The sequence below is a fragment of the Canis lupus genome, chromosome 31 (assembly GCF_003254725.2).
Source record: "Canis lupus dingo isolate Sandy chromosome 31, ASM325472v2, whole genome shotgun sequence".
Lineage (NCBI taxonomy): Eukaryota > Metazoa > Chordata > Mammalia > Carnivora > Canidae > Canis > Canis lupus.
In genome coordinates this window covers 23,194,698-23,216,892 of record NC_064273.1, presented here as the reverse complement: position 1 = coordinate 23,216,892, position 22,195 = coordinate 23,194,698, and the positions used below count along the sequence as shown (strand labels likewise).

Below are 22,195 nucleotides of genomic sequence, written 5' to 3'. Positions count from 1 at the left end.
TGTAAACTGGATGTGCTTTTTCAGTGCCAGGGATGACAACGTTTAAATTAATGCACCCAGCTGTTTCCCACATGCTGGGCTTCCAGAGGGCAGGGTCCAGCTTCCTTCCCCAGGCTGAGCCGCCCCAGCATTCTTATCTCCAGCCTCGCCTCCCCCCACTCCCATAAGGACAGGCCCTGGCTTGGTCTCTGTGACCTGGGGCAACTGCCACAAAGCAGGTTTTGATAAGAGACAGGATGTGCGATGGTTCCTATCAAACAAAATTGAATTCCAAATGCCCCATGCTCTCCCACACACCAGGCATAACACTCAGCAATTTCATAATTACATGTTTAGGGAAATACACCAACAAGCGATGAACAAAACTTGGAAAAGATGAAGAGAATCCTCACAATCAGATTATCAGATGGGGTCACATTACTAAACAGCTGGCAGAGGAAGGAATTTTGAAGACAATTTTTTGGGTTTTTTTTTTTTTTTGAACCAATGTCTTATCTTCTTTCTACTTCTTAACCCCATGTCTCAGATAGATGATAGATGATAGATAGATGATAGATAGATAGATGATAGATAGATAGATATAGATAGATGATAGATAGATAGATAGATAGATAGATAGATAGATAGATAGATGATAAAGATTTGGATAGTGTGTTAGGTTGAAGAATTGTCTGCCTCTCTCCCCAAATTCATGGCTGAATTTCTAAAACCTGTGAGTAGCTTATGGTACATGGCACAGAGGGGTTTTATGGGTATAATTTAAGGATACAGATGTTAAGATAAGGAAATTATCCTGGATTGTTTTAATAGCCCCAACCTCAGTATATGAACCCTTAAAAACAGAGAATTTTTTCTGCCTGGTGTCAGAGAAATGTGGTAAAAAAGGAAGACAGCAGGGGGAGGTCAGAGAGCTTCCAAGTGGAAAAAAAGGATGAACTTCAACATGTCTTCTCTGGTTCTGATATGTAGGTGCTCACAAATAGGAATTGGAAAGAGGACTCTAGGAGATATGGTCAGTCTCCAGCTGACCAAGAACAAGGAAAGGTGAACCTCAGACCTAAATTCAGCCAACAATCTAAATGAACTTGGAAGTGGATTCTTTCCCACTGCCTCGGATAAGGAACCCACGTATCTTGACTCCTTGGTGTTAGCCTGGAGACTGCACCTCCACCAATGGGATAATGACACAGAACAGTAGTAGTAGCTAATTGACCTTTGTTCCCTTCTCCAAACAGAAACCCTTAAAATCTAAACCTAAATCTTAAAATGAACAAATGTTTTAAGTACATCACTTAATGTTCTGTGTGCTTCCCATTTTCTCTGCATTCACAGAATCCACATTATAATAATCCTTTGGCTGGAAGGGTGGATACTCAGTTAAAGAAGAAATTCAAAAAATTTCTCCTTACTTTTTTTTTTTTTTTTTTTTAAAGTGGAAGCAAAAAAAATGCAAATAAATAACTTGATAGTGACTTTGAAAATCCTGACACAGGGCATCATTCCTCCTGAAAGCATCAACTAGAGTTATCATGATGTGAAATTGTCTACATGCATTTGGACCTCTTCTGCCTGAATAGATACTGTCCCTTAATCTAGGTAAATCTGGGAACATAGCACATGCAAGGAGAATTTCATCAGGGAAATCAAAGTTCTGAAAATGTACAATGGAAAATAAAATATCTTTGAATTGTTTTATTTAGAGGCTCTGATAACAAAATGTTTCCAGCCACCACATTGATGTTGAGATGAGTGAACTAAGTTGAGACATTCTAGTCAGGGAGTGAGCCCAGCCAGTGTTGTTGGGCCGTGTCTGAGAGTTCACTGTCCCAACATTACATGACCTGAATCAGACTCAAAACATGTTCCAAGCTGTCCCTGCAGTTCAGAGCTCATCAGCTGACCACAGCTGGAATTCGTAGGCTGGTGGAAAGCAGGAAAGACAGAGCACACGCTGGACTGTTTTGCAACTTGGAGGAGGCATGCAGTTGGCATGGCACGTGCTTTGCTACTGGCAATCCCAATCCAGCTTTCTTGCTGTAATTCTGCCAAACTGGGCAAGAGAATTATAAAAAGCACTCACTACTAAGGATAATTAAGACCATGGAGAACAGATTTTTATACGGAGAGATTAAAGGAATTTTACATGTATGACTTGGCAATGTGAACATGAAATGAGAACATGAAAACCATCAATAAATATTTGAAGGGTCTAACTATTGGGAGGGGAATGGGAAGTTTAAGTAATAAACAAAACATGATAATATGGCACCATACACCCAACAGAAGTTAAGACAAATAAATATAAAAAGCTAAGTCATTCCAAAGTTAAAATTACCACAAAAAGTTATGCAGAGCATTAGTACTTTATTCTTGTATGAAGAGAAGGGTATAATCAGACTGTTCTAACTCTTTGTGTCTCTGAGACTCCAAAGGATGTAAATACAATGCCACTTTTGGGAGTGACAGACTCTCTGTGTATGTGCATATGTACCATGGGTAAGCCAGATTGCATTTTGAGGTAACACTGATTCATTGGGTCCACAGACACACAAAGAACACTCTCGGTATTTCCAGGCAAGCTGAAAGCTGACCCTGTTGATTGGCGTCAACATCTTTAGCAAGCTACTGCTGAGAAAAGGATCATGTATCCCTCAAAAGCCTGTGCTTCAATTCTCCCGAAACTGGATGACAGAGCAGATTGTTTTCCTCCTTCTCATCTTGCTCCAGTGCAAAGGTCCTCATCCTTAAGACAGTGTAGAGAATTTGCTGAGGTAAAAAAAAAAAAAAAAAAAAGCCCAAATTTCTAAAATCTCCTCAGTGTTTAAGAGAATAGACGTAGTAAGGCAGAATAACCAAACCCAAGAGTGGGTCCCCACAACAAACAAACAAGTTTTAGCCTCTTTGCCCTCCTCCCAAGAGTACAATTCCATGGGTTATGTCATAAACCACTAAGGAACATGGTTGTTGTTTTCTTAGGTAATCTGTTCTCAAGAACTTGCAAAATGGTTCTCAAATTAGCATGCCACACATGATTTAAAATCCAAGAAAAATTTATTTGGCTTCCAAGTAAAAATAGGAGATGTAAAAGAAATTGACTTTATGTGAATGTTTACCTGAGTGTCCATAAAAATGTTTGACACTTGGCACTTTGGTGTTCCTGATGGCTTTGAGTTCCTTAAAATGGACACTTTACACTTTGTAGTAAATATCCTACTTATGTAACAGTCATCTGCCAAGGGGACTCTGGGCTGCATGGCCAGTACCTAAGAATGTTATGTTAAGTTTAGAGTGGTATTAACCCAGTGGCTGCACATCCTTCTTCAGTGCATCACTGTTCTGTCCAAAAGAAGACTATTAGATCAATAAAACATGGGCAACCCCAAGCAGTGAAAACATGAGTGAGCCATCTAATATAGCACTGACCTTAATTTAACACTTAAAAATGGTAAGTGAATTGTTTTAACCAAGAAAGAAAATTTTGATAAATGGAAAATTGACCTAATAATCTTCCCAGTTCAATTTTCCTTGTTTGATAAAGTTGCTGCAAATCCATAACCTTTTTTTGAAGATTTTTACTTCTGACTCTTCATTCAGAGAGAAAGAGAGAATATTTCAGTGCTTCAGCGAGGGGAACCTAAAACATATCCCTCTTCAGAGAGGTAAAAGACATTTCCTTTGAAAAGGATTTCCAGGGGCACCTGGTTCAGTGGCTCAATCAGGTAAGTAGTTAAGCCTCTGCCTTCTACTCAGGTCATGAACTCAGGGTCATGGGAGAGCTCAGCATCAGGCTCCCTGCTCAGTGGGGAGTTTACTTTTCCCTTTCCCTCTACCCACCGCCTTCCCCTCCCTACTTGTGCCCTGTCTCAAATAAATAAATAAAATCTTTGGGAATTAAAAAAGGATCTCCAACATAGCATGGATTATTATGTTCCCAGGTTATTTGCATGTGAAAGAGATGACCTCACACTTCACAAATTAATATCCATATTATTTATAACAACCTTCCCTAAAAATTGTCTTTTATCATTAAACTGCCACTGGAAAATCAATATACTGGGTTTTGTTTATTTAAAGGTGTGACTGCACAAGTCCTCATGACCTGCAATCTCGTGAAATCTTTCCAAAGCCAGTTAAATTTTTTTTTTTGATACCAGAAATACATGCCATGATATGGTCAGAATTTTATTATTATGTCAAAATATTCTTATTCTGAAAGAGAAAAGAATGGGACACATTTCAAAATCTCCAGTTGCTCTGAACTATGAACCTTACTCTATGATTGCTCCACAAAGTTATTAATCTCCTTGAAGGCAGCAACTCTTTTTTTATCCCTTCACATTGTACCTGGCTGGGAATTGGTCAATGGCTACACTTTAAAAGATTTGGAAGTTATCACATAATTAAAATTCCTGTAATAAACTTTTTTTGGACTTTTCGGTTATGTTTTCAGTTCTATTCCAAAAATATTAAACTGGAAAAAAAGTGCAGTGCTCTACTAAAATATGTCTCAAGGCTTGTTTAGCAGGCTTTCCTTCCTGTTACTTGATATTAATTTTGTCATTGTGGCTCATTTCACCTGCATGTGTTTTGTCTTTCACAGCATAAATATGCTACTGCCCAACTTAATGCTTCTTCTCTACTGCCTTTGGAGAATTCTGAATATGTTATATATTTAGACATGTTAGTTGCCACGATTACCCAAGAAACACATAGATTAATAGATTTATACCCAAGAAACACATAACCAAGCTATAGTTCTTCAAATAAAAATTAAAGTTCTAATATTAGAACTCATTTTCTTCATATAGTAAAATTTCAGAAAAAAAGAAAAATTTGAGTACATCATTATTCCAAATGTTTACTATTTTCCAAAGCTGCTTCTTAGAAGACATGCCAAAGATGTTTGGCATCAAAGTTTGATAAATTATGTTTGAGGGTTGGGTCAGTTTAGAAAAACTTGAATAATACCAAACCATACCATGTTTGCTGAACCCAGGCAAGTCACTTAACCAATTTAGATATCCATTTTCTCTTTGGTAAAATAAGGGATGGGACTCTTGACCTGATTTTGAAATCTTTTACTAAAAAATAAAATAGATTCGCAGAGTTATCAGAGTAAGGCTATAGTCTTTTAAAAAAATATTTATTTTGAGAGAGAGAAAGGAAGACAGCTAGAGAGGAGTGAGAGGAAGAAAGGAAGGGGGGAGAGAGAAAGAGAGAGAATGAGAGAGAGAACCTCAAGCAGGCTCCCCTCTGAGCAGGGAGCCCAATGCAGGGCTGGCTCCTACAACCCATGAGATCAGCACCTAAGCTAAAAACAAGAGTCAGATGCTCCATAGACTGAGCCACTAGGTGCCCCAGGCCATAATCGTAAAAGTATTTTCTCTTTGGAAGTTATCTTAAATTAATTTCAATAGGAAATATAATAAATAATATCATTACTTTTTATATTAATCATAATAATGGACAATTATTTAATTATAAAATTTCATGTGTAGAGATTGAATAAAGCTTAACACATTCTTAAAGCAGGTACCTTGATAATTCAAGGGTAAGTCTAATAAAAAATCCTACCTAGTTAAAGAAAGCCTCAAATATAGTTTGAGTTTACATATAGTTACAACTATAGTTTACATAGTTCATCCAGAAATCCTACAATTATGATATCTTCATCATAATAAAGGTTCAATATATTTTAACTTTCCCTACAATCCTTTTGAAGTGTTTAGAATCACCATACACTTACCCAAAGATCAATTTTACCAAAAAATCTATATTAGTGTCTTGGGCCAGTTTCATAAGAAGTAGTTTGTAAGATGAAGACTCTTATGCAAGAAAGTTATTAGGGAAGTGATACCAAGTGAAACTGGAAGGGAATAGAGGAAACAGTACAAGAGAACAAAAGAAGTCCCAGCCAGTGTATGTTTTCAGGTAATATCTTATCTCCACCTGATCCTACAGCGGAGCTCTGGAGGATAGAGTATGCCTCAGGTTTGTCCTGATGCAAGAAAGTGGACTTTGGCTTCCTCGGAGACTAGGCCTTGATTGCCTAAGAATCATCCCAGAGGGAAGTAAATTCCCAGGCTCCTCTAAATCCCTCTGCCTGGGGTAGATGGCTCCAGTAGCCCAAGAAGTATGAGGATAGTCTGGAGCAAAAGCCATTAGGAGCAAAATATATGAAAGAGCCATGGGGCAAACATAAGAGGATTCAGAGAATAAGTGTGGAGCATCAGCCATGTTTGTTACAAATAGTAACTAGCAATTACTATTAGATTTATTACTGTTATCAGACATGATAAATAACCAAAAACTGATTAACTAAATTAAATAAAAAGGTACATTCTTCAAGTAAGTACAATTCAAGTATTGAAATGATAATGGGAAATTATTTGTATTGACATGGAAATATCTTCATGATATAGTATGTGTGAAAATGCAAGTTATAAAACAATATGCATAATAAGTACAATCACATGAAATCTTAAGGGCTTGACAGGAGAAATAGAAAAATATCATCAATGGTGGGATGACTTGTGCTTCTCATGATTTTATTATTTTATGTTGGGAATTTTGTAGATAAGATGTATTAGTGTTGCAATATTTTTTATAATTTGATTTTGAAATCCATTGTGATTCATAAAGAGAGATGAACAAAATTTCCACAGGAGATTAAATCTTTAAAGGCAGACAACACAGAAGGAAGTCATCCAAGCATGGCAAATTCTAAGAAATTGTGACAAAAAATAGGTTTCCATTGCATTATTAGTAAATACATTGGCATGAAGCAGATACAATAAATGTCATCGGCTTGATCGATCAGTTAAAAGCCTACAGGCTGAATATGAATCCTTTCTCTATAGGAAAGGTATCTGTTCCAGGGATGGAGTCTATCAAGTCCCTAGTGGGACTTCTGTTCAAGAATTTATGACACTGTTTTCAGTCTTAAAGAGGGTTAAACATTTTTAGAAAATACCAGCTGATAGTTTGGAGAAGGGTCTGATTATAGACCCAGGCTACAAAATAAGTGAATACGCGGTGGAGAAAACTGTCACTCTGGAGGAACCAGGGTCATATCTAAGGGTATCAGACCTTTTGGCATGAATTAGACTTGGACTAATACTGCCATGTTTTCTACTCTCATCAGGACAAACGATTCCAAATTTATTCAAGTTGAATTAACGTGATATGTTAGGCCTGCTTCCATTACAAGTAATAGAGAATTCAATGCAAATCACCTTTAAGAAGAAATAAAAACAAAAGGTAGAGTTTATCAGGATAACTGGAGGAAGGTGGGTAAGGAAGGTTTTCAAGGTTCAGTTTCAATCTTCTTTGTTGGCTCTACCCTGGGCACATTTTCTGTTTGCTCTGTGTTCAAGTACTTCTTTTTTACTTCTGGTGACAAGACACATGCGAAAGGATCCAGAAATATACCCTATCTTTTTAGCAGAAAGGATAATTTCCTTCTGCAACAGTTCTCTAAAGTCTAGCATTTGAGTCTCATTGCATTGTGTTGTGTAACATGTCATTCCCAGAACAATCATTGGTCTCAAAGGGGTGCAAAGTTCTGATGTCAGTGTTAGGGTCACATAATCTCAAATGAATGCTCTTTGGAATCTGCTGTGTCCAAACCCTGTGGACGAAGGACATGCAGGGCTGGTGAGTGCTGGAGGAAAATCAGAGCTCTGGATTCATAGGGAAAATTAAACCAGGTGAGCGTTCATTTTACAAATATGCTTCCTCTCTCAGAGAAAACTGGAATAGCAACTGGAAGGATGCTAAACTTCCTAGTGAGGAACTTCAGAGTCAAGTTGATGAGGGAAAAAAAGGGCAATAAACCATTGTTGACAATAGCTTATGCTATTTATAAATTTCAGAAACTATATTAGCTATTTTGGGATTAGGTAGACAAATATATCTTTTATTTTTTATTTGTTTTCAGTTTCCTATAGTATGAGTCACCTAGGATGCTTTTATTAGTAAATGTAAAGCAAGTTTTTTTTATCAAACCTAACAATGTTTACTTCAAAGATCTGCACTTAATTTAGGAAGTACTATTTTTGAGCTCCTAGATACTAATTGTAAGGAATAGATGAAGCCTACTTAGCACAGGCCCATTTTTCTTTTCTTTTTTCTTTTTTAAAAAGATTTTATTTATTTATTCATGAGAAACCAGAGAGAGAGAGGCAGAGACATAGGCAGAGGGAGAAGCAGGCTCCCTCCAGGGAGCCTGATGTGAGATGGATCCCGGGACTTTAGGATCATGCCCTGAGCAGAAGGCAGATTCTCAACCGCTGAGCCATCCAGGTGTCCCAAGACCATTTTTAAAGAAATTGGGATTTCTAACTGCTATTTTTATCAACATAATATTTAAAAATACATATATACACCTTGCTCCCATAATTTTTTTTCATGATTATAATTGTACTCTTCAATCTTCATCACCTGGTTCACCCATCCCCCCATACATGTCCATCTGGTTAAGAGTCTGTTTCTTAATTTAGATTCTCTTTTTATTTCTGTCTTTCCTTTGATCATTTATTTTTATTCTTAAATTCCACCTATGAATGATATCATAGGGTATTTGCCTTTCTCTGACTGAATTATTTCATTTAGCATTATACTCTCTAGCTCCATTTGTTGTCCCCAAGATTGAGAATCCGAGAAACCACCAAGGAGCTGAGGCCAATGCAAACACACAAGGGTTTATTAGCAAGCTCAAGCTTGGGTCCAAGTATACTCCACATAGCAGTGCAGGGGCTAGGACCCCAAGGTTAAGAGATGTAGCAGTTTTATAGGGGCCAGTGGCCAATGAGATTGTAACACACAAAGTTGCACAGTCATGTCAGTCCGCATGCAGGTGGCCAATTGAATTACAATTTACCCTATAGTGACTGTTTGAACTAGCCTATCACTCTGGTCAGAATTGGCACGCAGGTTTGGTGGGCAAAAGGCAGGGTTTACATTCTTTGGCGGTTAGGGGTTCCACATTCCTATATGAGCGGGTTTCTGATAAGGGTGTGCTCAGCGGCTTGACTAAGATGGGGCAGCGCCTTAAGCAATAAGCAGGTCATGTGGGGGTGATACATGAGATGGCAGGTGTAGCACAAAATGGAGTTAGTCCTGCTCTGTTTGTCCAGGGGTAGGGGATTTTTGTTAAATTCCTTGGGTCCCACACCATTAATATTGTTGCAAACCACAAAAGATCTCAAATAGCCAAAGCAATCCTGAAAGGCAAAAAAACAAAACTGGGTATTACAATTCCAGGCTTTAAGTTATGTTACAAAGCTGTAGAAATCAAAACAATATGGTACTGACACAAAAATTGACACATAGATCAATGGAATAGTATAAAAAGCCCAGAAATGACCCACAATAACTATATGGTCAATTAATCAACAAAGCAGGAAAGAATATCCAATGGGGAAAAAAAAAGTCTCTTCAACAAATGGTGTGGAAAACTGGACAGCTACATGCCAGAGAATGTAACTGGACACTTTCTTTACACCATACACACATACACACACACACACAAAAAAAAAAAACTCAAAATGGATTGAAATTCTTTTTTTTTTTTTTTTTTTTGGATTGAAATTCTTAATGTGAGTCAGGAAACTATAAAAATCCAGAAGAGAACACAGGCTATAATTTCTCTGGTATCAGCTGTAGCAAGATTTTTCTAGATCTGTATCCTGAGGCAAGTGAAATAAAAGAAAAAATAAACTATTGGGACTACATCAAAATAAAGCGCTCCCCACAGTGAAGGAAACAATCAACAAAACTAAAAAAAAAAAAGTACTGAAGGGAAGAAGATATTTGCAAATGACATATTTCATAAAGAGTTAATATTCAAAATATCTAAAGAACTAATACAACTCAATAGCCAAAAACAAATACTCCAATTAAAATATGGGCAGAAGATGTGAACAGACATTTCTCAGAAGAAGACATACATTTGGCCAACAGTCACGTGCAGAGGTGCTCAATATCACTCAATGTCACTCATCATCAGGGAAATATAAATCAAAACTACAATGAGATTTCACCTTATTCCTGTTAGAATGGCTAAAGTCAACAACACAAGAAATCAGCATAATGTTTTTTAATTTTTTATTTCTTATACTTAGTTATACTAATACATTGTTAGAGACTTAATGTTTAGATTTTAAAATAAATTATTGTAATCTATAATAATTTAGCATATGTATTGATTATAAATGTGAACTCCTTTCAATATCATGCTTATTGTCATAACCCAAACAGGTCATGATTAATGATTCCTACCTTCTTCAGACCCAGGTAGGGTTCATATTAATAGAAAAGTAGAGTCAGATGAGTTGCTATTTTGCAGTATTGAATGCAGATGTATATAAGATTATATAACTACCTTTTGCCTTCATCCCTAATCAATTTCTTAGTGGGTTAACTGTCAATATCAAACTAAGGAAAGGGAATAGTTTCTCACTGACTAAAGAAAGATAACTGATACCTAATAAGAATATAACATATTTCACTGTATGCAGTGATAAAATATGTATATATTTATACATTTAATTAACTGGTTTAAATAGACCATCCTATTAACCCAGACACTATTTCAATTACATGATCAACCAATCTATTTAGAGCTAGGTGTAGATCCAGTACTTGGGTTTGTTTGTTTGTTTAATATTTATTTATTTATTCATGAGAGAGACACAGAGAGGGGTAGAGACATAGAGGAGAAGCAGGCTTCCTACCAGGAGCCAGATGTGGGACATGATCCTGGAACTCTGGGATCATGACCTGAGCCAAAGGCAGATGCTCAAACGCTGAACCCACCCAGGCATCTCCAGTACTTGGGTTTGATAAGGAAGTTATATAATGTAATTCCAGTGTGTTCTTCCATGAAAACTGGTGGGGTTTTTTAGGTGTTGAAAATTCAATGTAAGGTGAAATGTCTAATAAATCATAAATGAATAGAAATGTTATATCCAGAAATTCAGAGTGATAAAAATGGATGCTTAGGCGGTGGGGGTGGGGTGGCATTGAGTCATTTACCTGATTGTGTCCAACAGGGTAAGACTGCACAGTTAAAATGTGTAGGAAATGTATCAACTGAACAATGGTTAAAGAAACTGAGAAAACATAGCCTGAAATTTAACATTTATTTGACCATCTTCAAATAATCTCTACCGACCTACAGGTATAGGCAGGCACTACTTCTGGGAAGCTCAAGCCACAACTGAAAAGTACAGATGAGAAAAAAGAGAAAAGCAGATTATATTGTAAGCACTTTCTAATAATTATAGCAATTCAACAATGGAACAGGCTGCTCTGGAAGTTGATGGGCTTTCCAAAACAGGAAGGAATGGACAAAGAAATGTGTATTTATTAAACAAGCATTGTGCTAGTCTCTAAAATCACAATATTGTGTATATTACCTCATCAAATTCCCACACACCCATGAAGTGGCTAATATTACCCTCATTTAGATGAGGAAAACAGACTCAGGGTAATGTTCCAGACCCCAAAGCTGGAGAGAAGTACAGCCAAGATGTAATCCCAAGTCTATTTGACTCCAAAAACTGTAACAAGAAGGGATGGGATGAGCACCTGTTAAAAACATCATAAAGGAGATTATTTGCACAGTTGATGACAAGTAGACTAGATGATTATTTAAAGTCTTTCAGGGATGGGATGATTAGGTGATGGGTATTAAGGAGGGCACTTGATGTAATGAGCACAGGGTGTTATATGCAACTTATGGATCACTACCTCTGAAACTAATAATACATTAGCATTAACAAAACTGAATTTAAATTAAAAAAAAAAAGTCTTTTCAAAGTCTAAAATAGTATGACTTCATTAGGGGCAGATGTTTAACTATAGGCTAAGCCACAAACTTTTCCAAGGCTACCATTAACCAATCCCCAGGACTGGTTAATCATATCACTGGTGTTATATATAGAATATATACCGAACATATTACCAGTATATATCAAATATAGTACCACCTGTATTGTAGAATACCAGTAAGAAAGATACATCTATATAAATAGATACAGAGATAAATCTATAGATGTATAAGTATATACACCCAGGCCTACCCTGTCTAACGTGGACAGGAGAGCTAAGATAGAGATTGGCATTTTTTGAAGGAAATTTTCCAAAACTGGAAAAGTCAGCTGAGCTTTACTTTCCTGGCATCATTGTTTATAGCTTTGACATCTTCCTGTGTAATGACCCCTCTGCTGAAAAAAAAAAAAAAAAAAAGGTCAGAATCAATAGGCTGTTCTTTGCCTAGACATTGACAAAAGGGCATAATATTCACCCATGCTAATTACGGATACATCACTCAGCCATCCATCCAATGGTTCCTGGCAAGTCTCCATGCAAACTGCCCATTGCATAGATAAAAAATTGTTGTTCTGGCCTTTTTGCTTTCATTTAAAGATGGAAACTTCCCATATTTAAGCATAAAGTTACATCATAGACAGTGTTTAGAATAATGGACTGTTGCATATGCATATGTAAAATTATTTTTTCTTACTAGCCGCTGAAATCAAACTATTTTTGGTGTTAAGGTTTTGAAATTCAATGAAGTATTTCTGTAAATGGCTTAATTGAAATTTAAATGTACTTCCCATAATGTCTTGAGCAGGGTTAACTTCCTGACCAGGAATTTGGCTCTAAGCCTGAATAATGTGCATATATGGGCAGCTGAAGGGGCCATGAAGAGACTTAACTAGAAAGCATGGTAAACGTTTTAATAATAGTTATTCAAAACTGTTAAATAGAAACTGATTTTTATTTTTCTTCCTGTACTATTTTCTCAACTTAAGCAACATGTAGTTGGAAGTATGGAGAAACAAAGAAAAGAAAGAGATAAAGAATCAACAGGGCTATTTTCTCTTTGTATCTCATTTGGTGGGAAGGCAGGAAAAAATCAGAAATAGGAAGAGAGAGCCTCAGGAACATAAAAATGAACAAAGAAGGGAGGCCAGGATGACTCATTGAAAGGGGAATGGTACTTACAACCCTTCTCTGTACTATTCTGATTTGAACCCTCCTTAATGCATAAAATATGATAATTTATTTTCTAAATGACCCTGCTACATTTATTTCAATTTATGATGTAATCTTTGTTTATTTTTCAGCTGCATTTGCAGTGGGGAGAGTCAAAAGACATCTCAGAATTCTAATATTTTTCGTATTTTCTTTCTCAACGAAGATATTAGAAATGGCCGTGCCCATAGGTCTACGTGTATCTTTCAGAAATGGACCTCTCATCCCCACTTTCTCTCTTAAAGGCCAAAGTCTCAGCTTTCCTTTGCCAGGGAATAACCCTGCCCTTGGCTAAGTCAGAACATCTGGAGCCTGAGCTCATGGTCCTTGGAAGATAAGCAAAAAATATAGTTGTGCTGAATTCCCATTGTCTTCTCTAATAAGCATTTTATAAGAGAATAATAATCTCCTTGGGAATTGGAAAAATGATTGAAATAATCACTTTCAGTTCTGGACCAAGTCTGTAATTAGATAGTACCTGAGAAAGCAGAGCAAGGTTACAAACTGTGCCTGGACCCTCACATTCTTGCCTGAATGGCAGGAGTGACAAGAGGAATCAGCCCCAGAGACACTGAAACTTCTGGCATTCAGAGAAATATTTCTTCTGGCAAATTTGCAAAGTTTAGTCAAATCACTGAAACAAGTCTATTTGGAGAACATGAAATGCTGGATTATAAAATTTTAACAGACCCATTTTACATGCAAACAAGAAAACATCTGCTTAACAGAAATAAGTCACAATGTATCCTGAAGTCTTGAAAACATGGCCACATAAAGTTGGTATTTTTCCATTTAGAAGAAAAGTAGCAAAGTCTTATAGTAACTAGGTAATGTAAATGTCTAAGTTAACCTAGCTGACCCAAACCAAGTATATCCCACCCAGCCCTCTTCTCACAGTAGCAAACCAGGGAAATTCTGAAAGAGTAGCTACCTGATGCAAAATGTTGAAGGATGTGTGCTTGCTGCTGGGCTTTTCCCTCATTTCTACATTTCCTTTCAGATAATCTATTTAGATGACACCGCAATGAAAAGTGGAGTAGTCTTTATACATATGGGTAGATGTCTGCTTCCACATGCTACTTCCATTGTTTCATATTATTTTCATATATTGAGAACTAAGTAGCACAGTTGAAAGAGCAATATAAAAAAAAATCTCCTTTATTTTTTGACACAGACTTTCCAATTAAGATTTTTACCATCTTTCCTAAACCACCAAACCATTCTCTCTCTCTCCAAATCTCTCTCTCTCTCTCTCTCTCTCTCACACTCTACTTCATTCTCCCATTCCCTCTACTTCATTTTCTTTCTCCCCTGATTGGAACAGAAGATGGCAACAGAATATTTCTAGAAAAACAGAATCTTAAGAATGGCTTTCCTTAATGGGTTCTAGATTTTCTGGATTTGGTTCTCTTATCTGATTAAATGTAGAGCATTAATGACTTTTGACTATAGGAAAAACTGAGGGTTGCTGGAGGGGAGATGGGAGGGGGATGGGGTAACTGGGTGATGGGCATTAAGGAGGGCATTTGATGTCATGAGTATGGGGTGTTATATGTAATAGATGGATAACTGAATACCTCTAAAACTAATAATACATTATATGCTAATTAATTGATTTTTATTTAAAGCATTAATGACTTTGTTTTCAATGATGAAAAGGGGACTGGTAGTCCATGACATATAGTGATAAAAGTTTACTCAAAATATCATTTGTACATACCTGTAACCAAGTACCTATTGAAATCATGGCTCTGGGTAATAAAATAGTGCTACACTAGAAAGTTTAGTCAAAATTGGTAGTGTAATAGAGTTAGTGGGGATATTAGTTTTCTAGGGCTGTGATAACAAAGTATAAAAATCTAGTGTGAAAAGAATGACATCTGACCTATGTGCCTCCCAGGAGGTAGAAACTCCCCAGGACATTAGAATCAGTGGGTATGAGTTACAAGGACAAAATTTGAGCCAAAATAATAAGAAATATTTTTAACACACAGAGCAACCCAAGGATATATAAGCTATCTTGAAACAAAATGAGTTTTCTTATTGAAGGTCCCCACATGCTGGCTCAACCATTTGGGGGTGGAGGAGCACACTGCAATGGAGCATATACAAGTATCAGATTGTTAATAAAACTCTGTAACTTTTAACATCGGCTATCACTGACTGTAACTGCTAGTTAGTAGGACAGAGATTTTATACTTTGCATCGAAATCACCTACAACACCTAGAAAACAATCTTTTCAATATATTATAACAGAGTTCATATGTATGATAAGCCGGAGCTTATAATATATCAGGAGATGTTGTATAGATATTGTTTTATCCTTTGTGCATGTCTATAGTCAAAATATACCATACTTGCAAAAATGAAAAAGACTCAAATGTTTCAATTATGATATTTGCTTTACCATAAACATTGTTGTATGTATTAATTATCTATTATCAGTATGTTATTGAGTAACAAGCTGGCCCAAACTTAGTGGCTTAAATCAACAACAATTTATTGTTTCATACTTATATATGGGTTTGCTAAACAGTTCCTCTGATGTGAGCCAGGCTCAGCAGCTATTAAGTGAGGTTGCTCAAGTATCTGTGCCAGGTGATGAGTTAGCTGAAAACGAGCTGTCTAGGATAATGGGGACCAGAAAGTTCTGTCTATGTCTCATCCTACAGCAAAGTAACTGGGATTTTTCTCAGGTCTTAGTAGAGTTTCAAGAGACCAACCAGAGATATGCAAGGCTTACTGTGGCCTAGGCTTAGAACTGGCATGACAACACTCCCATCCTATTCTATGGTGACTTGCTAGGGACCAAAGCAATTCACAAGGCCAGAACAGTAAACAGTCTTTACCCATGGGAAAAGAAACAACATTGCCAAGGACACATATACAAAGAGAGTGGATAAAGGAAAACTTTAGCAATGGACCTATCACATAGTAAAAGTTTATGTTTTGGCAGTCCCTATTATGTTTATGGCAAGAGCTAGACCAATATTAACTATTATTAAGAGGTAAAAAGGGTTAATTTTGAATGATTTCTGTTTGTATTATTTTACTGTTAAAAGGTTATGCTTTGGCTATATTTGCAAACTCAGTAAAAGAACTGTATTCATTTTCAATTGCTGTGTGAAAGATTACACAAATTTAGTAGATTAAACAACATATATTTATTTCATAATTGCTATGGGCCACTAAACTAGACTTAGCTGGGTCCTCTGCCCAGGGTCTCATGAGACTAAAATCAAGGTGTCACCTGGAGCTAGCGTCTTATCTGAAGTCTGGGATACCCTTCCCAACTCATGCAGTGTTGGCATAGTTTATTTCCTTGAGGCTACAGAACTTATTTTCTTTAAGACCAGAGAGAGAGAGAGTCTCTGGCCTCTAGACCCACTCTTATTTTATATCTATCTATCTATTATCTATCTATCTATCTATCTATCATCTATCTATCTATCTATCTATCATCTATCTATGATTTTTAATTTATTTGTTCATGAGAGACACAGAGAGAGATGCAGGGACATAGGCAGAGGAAGAAGCAGGATCCCTGTGGGGAGCCTGAGGTGGGACTTGATCCCAGGACCCCAGAACCATGACCTGAGCCAAAGGCAGATGCTCAACCACTGAGCCACTCAGGTGCCCCTAGACTCACTTTTAAAGTTTTATCTTGATTAGATCACACCTACCCAAGGAGGATGATCTTTTGATTACCTCAAACCTGATTTGGGATCTTAGTAGTTGTGCAAAACCCCTCCATTTTGGTCATATAACCTAAACATGGTGGTGATATCCATCCTACTCATAGGTCATAATTAAATGGGGAAGATTATTGTGTACACTACGCTTACTCTTATACTGGTATCTTAGAATTCTACATACTACACAAACCATTCTAAAACACCTTAAAATGTTCATCACAATTTTACTGATAGGATTTTTCTTGTCTATACAGTGCAGAACAAAGTCAATGAGGTCTTCCATAAAATTAACCTCTTCACAAAGTTTTCTAACATCAATGCACTAATGGGCTCTATAATCTGATGGCTACTAAAATTCGTTTCTTTGCCTAGTAAAAATTACTAAAACTCTGAATCTAAACCTAAACCCTATTCTTAGCATTTAGATGTCTTGGATGTTTGCTAAAGCTATATAACTTTCATAACTAATTGAATAACAGGGGAAATTAATGTATCTAATCTCTATATTTGGGCCACCACTGCCAAGGATCAGAAAGGAAACCTGTGTCTTCCGTCTTTTGAAGGAGACTTCTACATAAAAAAAAGATGCATGCCACTAAAAGTGGACAGGGAAATAAGAACTAAAGATGAAATCTATCCAACTGAGCTCTAATAATCAGGAAGATGTGGGACCATTCATTTCTCATGAATTCTAGTTTACAGACAGTTCCAAAAGTGGAAGCTTTTGTTTTTTGAGTTGCAGGTAAAGTCAAAATGAGGTACAGAGAATTCAGGACACATTACCAGGACTAGTAACATGGAATGAAATTTGGTTGACTCTAATCCATGATAGAACAAACTCTGACCCACCTGCTGGAGAGTCCAAGATACTCTTTCACAGGAGTCTACACACCTTTAAGAAGGCCTGACAGATGACTCAAAGGTGTTTCAGTATTTTGTTGTGTGTATATGTATCTGTATATTAATGTGTGTATGTGTACCTGTATGTTTATATACTTATATGCGTTTGCATGTGGGTGTATTTGAATGTGCATGTACATTTGTATGTTTATGGGTTTGTTTTTTTTTTTTTTTTAAAGATTTTATTATTTAAGTAATCTCCAAACCCAACATGAGGCTGAAACTCACAACCCTGTGATCAAGAGTTGTATCTTCTGGGCACCTGGGTGGCTCAGTGCATTAAACATCTGCATTCAGCTCAGGTCAAGATCTCAGCCAATGTCAGGCCCCTTGTTTGGTGGGTGGTGGGGAGAGGGAATGTCTGCTTCTCCTTCTGCTCCTCCCCACCCCGTGTCTCTCTTATGCATGTTCTCTCTGTCTCTCTCTCAAATAACTAAATAAAATCTTAAAAAAAAAAAAAAGTTTCATGTTCCACCAACTGAGCCAGGTAGATGCTCCTGTATGTGTATGTTTACTTGTATGTTTGCTTTTATTTGTATATCTGTATGTGCATGTGTGTGTATGTTTGCGGGTTTGTGTGTGAGTTTTGCGTATTCATGTGTGTTTGTGTTTGTGTGTTTAACCTACAAGTATAGTACTCCAGTCCTCAGTACTTATTTTGATAAAGCCACAGGAAAGTGGCTATCATTGTTATGAGTTTCCTCTCCAAGTAGTGACAGATCAAATGCAGCAGAAAATCAGCACAAAGTATTTAAAAACAGAAAAAAAAAAAAACAAAAACATTAGAAATTGAAGTTTGAAATCCCTAAGTATAGGAAAATACATATTTCCTTAAATCCAAGCATTGGTTAGTTGGGTATTTTTATTTTAATGTGGTTTTCCCCACTCTCTAGGGTCCCAAGGGCCCCTAGGTTAGGACATGTTGCTGCCCAGGGATTTAAGACCTTGAGGCTGATGCTGGAAGACTGAGTGAGCTCTTTGTGGTCCACAGATCTACTTCTTTGGTTTATAAAGTAACTTAAGAAAATGGAATTCATTTTTTTTTTAAAGCTGGGCATGTACTCTAAAGCTTATCAGACTCTCCATCTCTCTATCATATTACAACTAAGGGTGAGAGCCACCCTTTACTCCGTTTCTCTGGCGGTGGCAGGAGGCGTGGGGTTTGTGATCCCTGTCCTTGGGGACTGAGAGCCCTGTGCGGGAGGCAGGTTTCAGGTCAACCTCTTTAGGGAAGGTTTGTTTTTAAATTTTTATTTCTCATGAAAACAAAATTATACAGACTACATAGTAAATGCAAAGAATATAAATATTATTTTATGCATCGTACATAGGCAATAATATCCTATGATTAACTTAAATTCACCGTTTTTCCTTCTGTGGTTAAAAGGAGATGTTTGTGGGGGAACCTGGCTGACTCAGTGGTTGAGTGTCTGCCTTTGGTTCAGGTCATGATCCTGGGGTCCTGAGATCGAGTCCTACATCGGGCTCCCTGCATGGAGCTTGCTTCTCCCTCTGCCTGTGTCTCTGCCTCTCTCTATGTGTCTCTCATGAATAAATAAATAGAATCTTAAAAAATAATCAGGAGATGCTTGTGAATGCTGCTCTGCTCTAGACAGTGTGCATGAAAAGCTAAGGAGCACTTCTTTCCAAATATTTAGTGTCTTTCTGATTACAACTTAGGCTTTTGGTTCTATAAGAGACGTAATGCCATTTGAAGACTGAAGATGGAAAAACAAGTTTTCTGTAACCATATTTAATCCCTTCAGTCTGTCACAGGGAAGGAGGTATTTGTCAACCCTTCTTGACTAATAGCAGGGATCCATGGTCTTAGCTTTCCATTCTAAGGTACCTTGTGTGTGACCTGGTACCATGCATCCCTTTTACTGCCTGCCTGGGAGAGGACTCTGAGCACAGGGCTTCCTTTATCTCACTGTAGCTACTTTGGCAAAAGCCTTCCTCCTGCTGTTTTGACTCCCTTTCCCCTCCCCACCTCCTGCTTCCATCTTTTTCTAATTATCCTCAACTGGAATGACTCAAAATCCACATACACTCAAAATGAAATTCTTGTGGTTGGGGACAAGAATTCAGAAGTAAATGTGCATGTACTAAAATGTCATGTAAGGGGAACTTAAGGGTGGGGAAGTGTTGCTGAACTAAAACATGCCTGATAACACAGCCAGCCCAGCAAACATGGAATGAAGGCATTTTAATTCACTTGACACCTCCAAACTTGCCTGTGAACTAATGCGTCACTTTGTCCTGTGATTGTTTATCCTTTATAATATTTCTCACGCCCGTTGGCAAACACACGAATTGCCCACCCCTCAGCTCTTCCCTCATTCCCCAAGGTTCCCTCCCACACTTTTCTATGGTTTTGAATCTATTAAAGTGTGTACTCACCAAAGTGCCCTCCAAGTGTGAAACTCACACTTCTTCCTGTCTCTTGTTTCTTCTCCATTAAGTGTTACGCTTAACTGTTCAGGGTTTCTTTTTTTCTTTTTAGTAAAATTGGTAAACAAATCCCTGTAGCATTGCTAATTCTGAATACTGTTCACTTCCACATAACTTCTTTCTTTGAGTTTGCTGTACATGCATAGATGTGTGTGTTGGGGGGGTGTCCCTGTGTGTGTAAAATCCATTTATTAAAAGAATGCAATTGACTGGTGGCATTTTCAAGTAAAAGAACATATTGTTGGAGAAGCTCCTTAAGGACTTTTTGACCTTCCTCAAATATAAATAATAAAAACAAAGCTTTTCTTTGCTTCCTATGCAGAAGTTTAGGAGCAGTAATTATATCTCTTAGGTGAAAAATAGAAGATGTATATTTGCCCCTATGCTTCTGAATTCTCTGTTCCTACAACATTATTGTTTTTCTAGCATATAGCTATACAATATAAGTTTCAGCTTGAACATTAACCTCCACGTCAACTTTTACCCAGGCTACTCTTCTTCCCATAGTGTGAATACCATTGGTATTTGTGTTGGAAATAACCCAGACAGGGTGTGTGTATGTTTGTAGAGGCCAACCACATGTGGGTGGGATAATAAAAACAAAACCTTAGCATAGCATACCTTGAGAAAAAGGTGGATCAAGAGAGATAATGTGTGGTATAAATTAAAAATGACCTCATATGGAAATTTTGTGGATATTATAAAAACACAAAAATAATCTGTCAGCAGAGAGTTTACTATAATGGTGAACCTCTCATTCTTCACATCTTAAACTGGTATCTTCCTATCATTCTGGAGCACAACTCACACTTGTGATATTCCTTATTTTCTGTGGGGCCGTGGGCATCATCAAGAGAAGGGATATTAATCATGTTTATCTTTGCCAATTTTATAACATGGAAAAAAATTTTTAAAGATTTTATTTATTTATTCATGAGAGACACAGAGAGAGAGAGAGAGAGAGAAGAAAGAGAGAGAGAGGCAGAGACACGGGCAGAGGGAGAAGCAGGCTCCATGCAAGGAGCCCGACATGGGACTTGATCCTGGGACCCCAGGATCACACCCTGGGCAGAAGGCAAACACTAAACCGCTGAGTCACCCAGGGATCCCCTGGACAACTTTTTATAACATGGACAACCATCAAAGTGCTTAATATTTAAGATCAGTTCTCCAACATTTTAGGCTAATTAAAAAAAAAAAAACAGTTAAAAGGGAATTATACACAATCCTTTATTAATGTAAATCATGTATCTTTTATTTCTATGTTTAGGAGCAGAGAGGTGGATAACGAAATCCTGCAGAAGGCAGTGTGGAACAGCGGGAAAGAGGAATGCTACGGGACTACGCAGCTCTGGTCTGCAAGCCTGTTTCTGGCACTTACAGCTGGGTGAACTGGGCCAATTATTTCAACAGTCCAGATCTCAATTTTTTAACTATAAAATCATGTAATAAGATCTATCTTAAAGGATTGTTATAAGCATCAGGGCTAATATAATCCTTTGGTTATTGTAAGTCTCAATGCATGATAGATGATTATTATTCTTAGTATTATTTATTTTATGGAAAAATCCATATAATCAATTTATCGATTCTATGAAAAGCACCATAGAACATTTATGAATAGAATTACATGTGTAATTGTATTCATAAATCATCTGTAATCTCTTAAACAGTCTTAGTAATACCATGTCCATTTCAGTAGAAAGTCATCATTTTTCCACATGAGTTCTTTGGGCTTTTTGGCTCTTGCCCTAATTGAACAGCAGAGAAGCTTTCAAGCTGCCTTTCTTGAAGTAATGCTCCTCCATAGCAGGCTTTCCAGCTTGCTGTACCCAGCTCAGCCAGACCTTAGGAATTTTCTTAACCCATATCTTGTCTTAGTAGATTTGACCATAACCTTCATGAAAATCTGTTCTCTCTCCATAACTAAGATAGCTGCTTTTACACTTTACTGGATACTACCAAATTTATGTCTTTGTCTCTAGGATGCTGTTATGAGCATTGATTGTAAAACTCTTACCACAGCTCCTGGCTCAGAATAACTGCTCAATAACTGACATGTATTATAGTTATTAAATCATCATCATCATCATCATCATCATCA

At 37.1% G+C, this 22,195-nt stretch overlaps 1 long non-coding RNA gene across 1 annotated transcript in view; it reads left to right on the top strand.

Annotated features, from left to right (window-relative positions):
• The first annotated feature begins 7,601 nt into the window (after positions 1–7,601).
• The window catches only part of LOC118353001 (uncharacterized), a 52,767-nt gene continuing 38,173 nt past the window's right edge, over positions 7,602–22,195 (top strand). The window contains exons 1-2 of the long non-coding RNA XR_004811093.2: positions 7,602–7,709; positions 21,362–21,445. This is a non-coding gene — a long non-coding RNA (uncharacterized LOC118353001). The remainder of the gene's footprint in view (positions 7,710–21,361; positions 21,446–22,195) is intronic.